The sequence below is a fragment of the Bison bison genome, unplaced genomic scaffold (assembly GCF_000754665.1).
Source record: "Bison bison bison isolate TAMUID 2011002044 unplaced genomic scaffold, Bison_UMD1.0 scf7180017864537, whole genome shotgun sequence".
NCBI classification, from domain to species: domain Eukaryota; kingdom Metazoa; phylum Chordata; class Mammalia; order Artiodactyla; family Bovidae; genus Bison; species Bison bison.
This window is the reverse complement of record NW_011495085.1, coordinates 4,993,006-5,000,579: the sequence shown is the minus strand read 5'-3', so window position 1 is coordinate 5,000,579 and position 7,574 is coordinate 4,993,006.

Sequence of the window (7,574 nt, the reverse complement as noted above, 5' to 3'; positions counted from 1 at the left end):
AGTCTTCTGCAACACCACAATTCAAAAGCATCAATTCTTCAGTGCTCAGCCTTCTTCACAGTCCAACTCTCACATCCATACGTGACCACAGGAAAAACCATATTACCAGCTTTACTGGATCCCACAGGGTGGAAAACCCCAGTTGTTGCCAGAAGTGCTCATCCTGACATTAACTCTGGCAACTTCATGTCTCAGTATAGTATAGAGCAGAGAGACATGATTAGGTTCACACCACTTTAGGATGTATTATTGCCTACAGTCCAAGTTACCAAACAATGGATGTCGATCAATACCCAGAACAAATTAGTTTCTGAGAGGCAAGCTTACACAGATTTTTTGTTAACTATAAACTATTTTCTCCAGTTTTATTCCCATGGTACCCAAAATAAAAATTACCTGAGGAAAGATGTCTAATGTTTAGCCTCTCTATATGTCTTTACTTGTGTATTGACATATCTCTCTAGCTGCATCACTATTTGCCATATTCTATTCATTAAAAAAGCCTAAATCATCTAAATTTTACTTTATAACTAATGATGTGGTCCTCCTTGGGGCTGATAATCACCTGAGGTCCTGTTGGAAAAGTTAGGTGTCCTTTTGTGGTTATAATGATCGGGAATCTTTACTGATATTCAGTTGTCAAGACCCAGGAGTTCTAGCTCTAGCCTTCCTAAAGTGCTTAGGAAAGTCATATATTCACTTGTGTAGAAAATAAGTATACTTTGTGAAAAATGGTGTATAACTATCTAATCCTAAATCTTAACTTGGGCTTCCCTGGTGGCTCAGTGGTAAAGAATCCCCCTGCCATTGCAGGAGAGGAAAGACACTTGGGTTTGATCCCTGGATTAGGAAGATTCTCTGGAGTAGGAAATGGCAACCCACTCCAGTATTCTTGGATAGAAAATCCCATGTATAGGGCAGCCTGAAGGGTTACAGTCCATGGGGTTGCAAAGAGTCAGACATGACTGAAGCGACTGAACAACAATAAACCCTAACTTAATTTAATATATAAATGTTTTCCATAGCTTTAATAGCCACTAAAATGTCCAGAAATGCATTTACATTGAAATAAGTTTGTACCTTGACCTGAATCTTTATCAAAAGTTTTTCTTAATTTACGAAAAATGCATCATATCATGGAGGACACTAGCACCCAAGATAGAATTTTTTTAATATAAATTTATTTATTTTAATTGGAGGCTAATTACTTTATAATATTGTATTGGTTTTGCCATACATCAACATGAATCTGCCACAGGTGTACATGTGTTCCCCATACTGAACCCCCTTCCCACCTCCCTCCCCATACCATCCCTCTGGGTCATCCCAGTGCATCAGCTCTGAGCATCCTGTATCATGCTTCGAGCCTGGTCTGGTGATTCATTTCACATATGATATTATACATGTTTCAGTGCCATTCTCCCAAATCATCCCACCCTCTTCCTCTCCCACAGAGTCCAAAAGACTGTTCTATATATCTTTGTCTCTCTTGCTGTCTTGCACACAGGGTTATCATTACCACCTTTCTAAATTCCATATATATGCATTTAGTAAACTGTATTAATGTTTTTCTTTCTGGCTTACTTCACTCAGTATAATAGGCTCCAGTGTTATCTACCTCATTAGAACTGATTCAAATGTATTCTTTTTAATGGCTGAGTAATACTCCATTGTGTATATGTACATGATAAAATTTTAAATGTATCAGACTTCATTCCATTCCATTGTGTGCTCAGTCGCTCAGTTGTATCCGACTTTTTGCAACCCCATGGACTATAGCCCTGTCTGGCTCTTCTGTCCATGGGATTTCCCAAGCAAGAATACTGGAATGGGTTGCCATTTCCTACTCCAAGGAATGCATTCCATGTTAGGGCTGTTTAGAAATACGACACTGCTTTTTTTTTTTTTCCTGTGACTTATTTCATTTATATACTATAACAACCTATAAATTCATAATAATTTATTTTTCTCTTCCTTTGTAGACAATCCTTTGTTTACAGAGTTTGTTATTATTGTTTAGAAAACTACTATGATCTTTTGGACATGTCTACATGCTGCAATCTGAATGTTATTGTCTCCCCAAAATTCTTCTGCTGATATCCTAAATCTCAAGATGATGCTATAGGAAGATTTGATTAGAATGTGAGTGGGGAGCCCTCATGGATAGGATTAGTACCTGTGTAGGTGAGTTCTGAAAGAGCTCCTTCCTCCCTTCGACCCTGTGAGGTTACAACTAGAAGGTGCTATCTATGAACCAGGAACTTGGTTCTCACCAGAATCTGACCATGTTGGCACCCTGATACTGGACCGCCAGCCTCCAGAACTATGATAAATAATTTCTGTGGTTTACAAGCCATACACTCTATGGTATTTTTGTCATAGCATCCAAGATGGCCCTTGACTCTGCTTCAGACAATGACAAGACTTTACAGATAATTGCATGGACTTCCTGTTATAAGTTTGGGCAGGAACGACTTTCAGGATATTTAACCACTGTAATGTCACAGGCAGTGCCCTATGAGGATAGAAGCCAGAAATCAACAACTTAGATGGTTTGAGTTATTTCTATTTTCTTAATATAAGCATTTGCTAGAAACTTTTGCTAATAACTACTTTTGCAGTATCTTATAGATTTTGGTGTGTGGTGTATCCATTTTCACTTCTTTCTCAATATTTTTATCATTTATCTTTCCATTTTTTCTTTGACCCATTGGTTTTTCAGGAGTGTGTTGTTTAGTTTCAATATGTCTGTAAATTTTTCAGCTTTTCCTCTTAATGTTGATTTCTAGTTTCATACCATTGTGGTCAGAGAAGATATTTGGTATAATTTTAATTTTTCTAAATTTGCTATGATTTGTTTTTTGCCCAATTTTAGGATTTATCATGGAGACTCTCTCATGTGCACTTGAGAAGGATGTGTGTTCTGTTGTTGTTGGATAAATATACATATGGAGAAGGCGATGGCACCCCACTCCAGTACTTCTGCCTGGAAAATCCCATGATCGGAGGAGCCTGGTAGGCTGCAGTCCATGCGGTCGCGAAGAGTCGGACACGACTGAGTGACTTCACTTTCACTTTTCACTTTCATGCATGGGAGAAGGAAATGGCAACCCACTCCACTGTTCTTGCCTGGAGAATCCCAGGGACGGGGGAGCCTGTTGGGCTGCCGTCTATGGCGTCGCACAGAGTCGGACACAACTGAAGTGACTTAGCAGCAGCAGTAGCAGCAGCAAATATACATATACATGTAATGTATATATGATGTATACACAATCCCCTTGGTCTAAAGTATAGTTCAAGTCCAACATTTCATTGTTGATATTCTGTATGGATGATCTATTGATTGCTGAAAGGGAGGTATTCAAATCCCCTATTATTAATGTATCATTGCTTATCCTTTCAGTTCTGTTAGTATTTACTTAATATAAATAGGTGTTCTGATGTTGAGTCCATATATACTTCCAATTGTTAAATTTTTGATGAGTTAAACTTCTGCACTGAGTAAGGTTTTCTGTCTGCATACTTTGTTTCTCCATTTTTCTTTAAGCTGAGGCAGGTCTCTTATAGACATCACATCACTGAGTCTTCTCTGTCACCTCCTCTGATCTTTACTAGTTACTTTCAGGTGGGAGGCATTAATGTTTGCCATTGGTCCAATTAATATCTATGTCTATCTCCTAGTTTGTTTGCTACACTTACTCCATGCTTCTTGTTCCCTCTGTGATAGAATTTTTAAACTTGTATATTTTCTCTAGATCTTCAGTTCAGTTCAGTTCAGTCACTCAGTCATGTCCAACTCTTTGCAACCCCATGAATCGCAGCACGCCAGGCCTCCCTGTCCATCACCATCTCCCAGAGTTCACTCAAACTCATGTCTATCGAGTCGGTGATGCCATCCAGCCATTTCATCCTCTGTCGTCCCCTTCTCCTCCTGCCCTCAACCCCTCCCAGCATTAGAGTCTTTTCCAATGAGTCAACTCTTCACATGAGGTGGCCAAAGTACTGGAGTTTCAGCTTTAGCATCATTGCTTCCAATGAACACCCAGGGCTGATATCCTTCAAAATGGACTGGTTGGATCTCCTCACAGTCCAAGGGGCTCTCAAGAGTCTTCTCCAACACCACAGTTCAAAAGCATCAATGCTTTGGCTCTCAGCTTTCTTCACAGTCCAACTCTCACATCCATACATGACCACTGGAAAAACCATAGCCTTGACTAGACGGACCTTTGTTGGCAAAGTAATGTCTCTGCTTTTCAATATGGTATCTAGGTTGGTCATAACTTTTCTTCCAAGGAGTAAGCATCTTTTAATTTCATGGCTGAAATCACCATCTCAGTGATTCTAGATCTTACTCTCCACCAAACCAGTTGCTGAAAGCCTATTTTTTGTTTTCCTAAAGGTAGCACTTCAGTTCACTTGTGGTTTCTCTCTTGACTACAGACCCTGGCCTTTTTACTGTGTGTACTCCCTTTCTACCAAAACTTATTCTCCCTGCAGCCCACAGAAGCACACACAAGGAACCAGTCTCAGAGTTGAGGCTGGTTTGGGCTGGCAGTTAGCACATCACCGTTGCCATGAGGGCCTGGTAAGGGTCAACCTTGTGTGAGGATTTTCCAATGACTCGTGAATGGGTTTCATGCTAGAGTTCAGAACATAATAGGAACCACATCCATTTGACAAATGATAGTATTCTTATCTGCCTCTCTCAGGAATCCCTTCCTCCTCCTGTCCTGGGGGGTCCCACCTCGCTACTTGGTGCTGTGGGAGAAAAATGAGTTTCTGTGGTAGCGTTCTGCAAACTAGTTAAATCAGGAGCTTACTCATGCTCTTCCATCTCCCTTTGGAAAAGTCACCATTGACTAGTTCAGTCACATGCTGTACCTCCTGTGGGAAGGGTGATGATGACAATGTTCCTCTTATCCTCTCCAGTGTGTCCAAACTTGTATATGTGTGTGTGTGTGTGTGTGTGTGTATTCCAGTGAAGTGCTGGAATTTGTCCTTAGTAATCCTAGACAAAGTTTACTTTATCTGTGGGTATCTGGCCAAATCAGCACTTTCTAATTGTCCATGACTATGGCCAGGAAAGATTGAGCAGGTTCACAGATTCCTACTGGTTTTGCTGCTTCTCTGAGTTCTGTCTGCCTGGTGCACTGTTGGGTGATACTCTTCCCAGGTTCTCACTCCCCCCAGGTCCCTTGGCAGATGGTGTTGGATTCTGCATCTCCCACAGAGATACCTTTGTTCATAGATGGATGCTGAATTTTAGCTGTTAAATGGTGGGGCAGAGAGGAGAGACTCTCATACTTCCATGATGCTGACATCACTCCTTGTAGGACATTTTGCTTAACTATTTATCTTTTGTAAGAGATCTGGGTTGTTTCCAGTTTTTGACTATGATAAATAATGCTGTTGTAAACATTTGTGTTCAAGTTTTTATGTTGATATATAATTTTTATTTCTCTGGGAATAATGTCCAAGGGTGAAATTATTGGACTGTGTGGTAGTTGCATGCTGAGTTATTTAAGAAGCTATGAAATTGTTTTCCAGAAAATCTGTGTTTCATATGTCTACCAACAGTGTTTGTGTAATCCAGTTTCTGTCCATTCTTGCCAAAATTTGGTATTTTCACTGATTTTTTTAAAGTTACGGTAGATAGATGTGATATCCATTGGGTTTTAATTTGTATTTTCCTAAAAAAGGAAAGTTATGACCAACCTATATAGCATATTAAAAAGGAGAGACATTACTTTGCCAACAAAGATCTGTCTAGTCAAGGCTATGGATTTTCCAGTGGTCATGTATGGATGTGAGAGTTGAACTGTGAAGAAAGCTGAGTGCCAAAGAATTGATGCTTTTGAACTGTGGTGTTGGAGAAGACTCTTGAGAGTCCCTTGAACTGCAAGGAGATCCAACCAGCCCATCCTAAAGGAAATCAGTCCTGGGTGTTCATTGGAAGAACTGATGCTAAAGCTGAAACTTCAATACTTTGGCCACTTAATGCGAAGAGTTGACTCACTGGAAAAGACCCTGATGCTAGGAAAGATTGAGAGCAGGAGGAGAAGGACACGACAGAGGATGAGATGGCTGGATGGCATCACCAACTTGATGGACATGAGTTTGAGTGAACTCCAGAAGTTAGTGATGGACAGGGAGGCCTGGCGTGCTGGGATTCATGGGGTTGCAAAGAGCTGGACATGACTGAGCAACTGAACTGAACTGAACTGAAAGGCTAATGAAGTTGAACATATTTTCATGTACTCATTTGTCTTTCTGTATATCATCTGTGTAGAGATGTCCCTTCTTATCCTTTACTCATTTTCTAATTGGATCATTTTTAACTCCTGAGTTTTGACAACACTTACACAATCTAACAAAGGATAGATACTACCTTTATTAGATGTATAGTTTGTATATATTTTCTCCCAATGTATAGTTTTCCTTTTCTTTCTCTGGTCCATCTTTTCATAGAACAAATGTTTTTAAGCTGGAAGTACAGTTTGTCAGTACTTCTATAAATTATACTTCTGATGTCAAGTTTAATGTGAGGAATAAAAGGATCTATTCCTTCTGTAGGTCCCAAAGTTACTCCTTTGTGCTTTTTATAAAATGAGGTAAAACAAAATCAACTGATACTGCATTTGGAAGGGGTATATAAGAAAGGAAATCAGGGTTTGAAAAATTTTCAAGCTACAGTTAGGCAACCTACACCAAACAAAGCTGCCCAAGAAACATGCTGCATTTCCATTTTTGATTGCTGAATAGGGTCATAATCTTGGATATGAGCTTCTTCTCAGCAAAGCAAGAAACACAACCCACAATATGTATTTACCTATAATATTTACTATGCTTACTTTTGTCTTAATGTGAAAATTGAGATTATTTTTACTATCAGATCAGTCGCTCAGTCATGTCCGACTCTTTGCGACCCCATGAATCACAGCACTCCAGGCCTCTCTGTCCATCACCAACTCCTGGAGTTCACTCGGACTCACGTCCATCGAGTCAGTGACGCCATCCAGCCATCTCATCCTCTGTCATCCCCTTCTTCTCCTGCCCCCAATCCCTCCCAGCATTAGAGTCTTTTCCAATGAGTCAACTCTTCGCATGAGGTGGCCAAAGTACGGGGGTTTCAGCTTTAGCATCATTCCTTCCAAAGAAATCCCAGGGCTGATGTCCTTCAGAATAGACTGGTTGGATCTCCTGCAGTCCAAGGGACTCTCAAGAGTCTTCTCCAACACCACAGTTCAAAAGCATCAATTCTTCGGCGCTCAGCCTTCTTCACAGTCCAACTTTCATATCCATACATGACCACAGGAAAAACCATAGCCTTGACTAGACGAAACTTTGTTGGCAAAGTAATGTCTCTGCTTTTCAATATGCTATCTAGGTTGGTCATAACTTTCCTTCCAAGGAGTAAGTGTCTTTTAATTTCATGGCTGCAGTCACCATCTGTAGTGATTTTGGAGCCCAGAAAAATAAAGTCTCACACTGTTTCCACTGTTTCCCTATCTATTTCCCATGAAGTGATGGGATCGGATGCCATGATCTTTGTTTTCTGAATGTTGAGCTTTTTT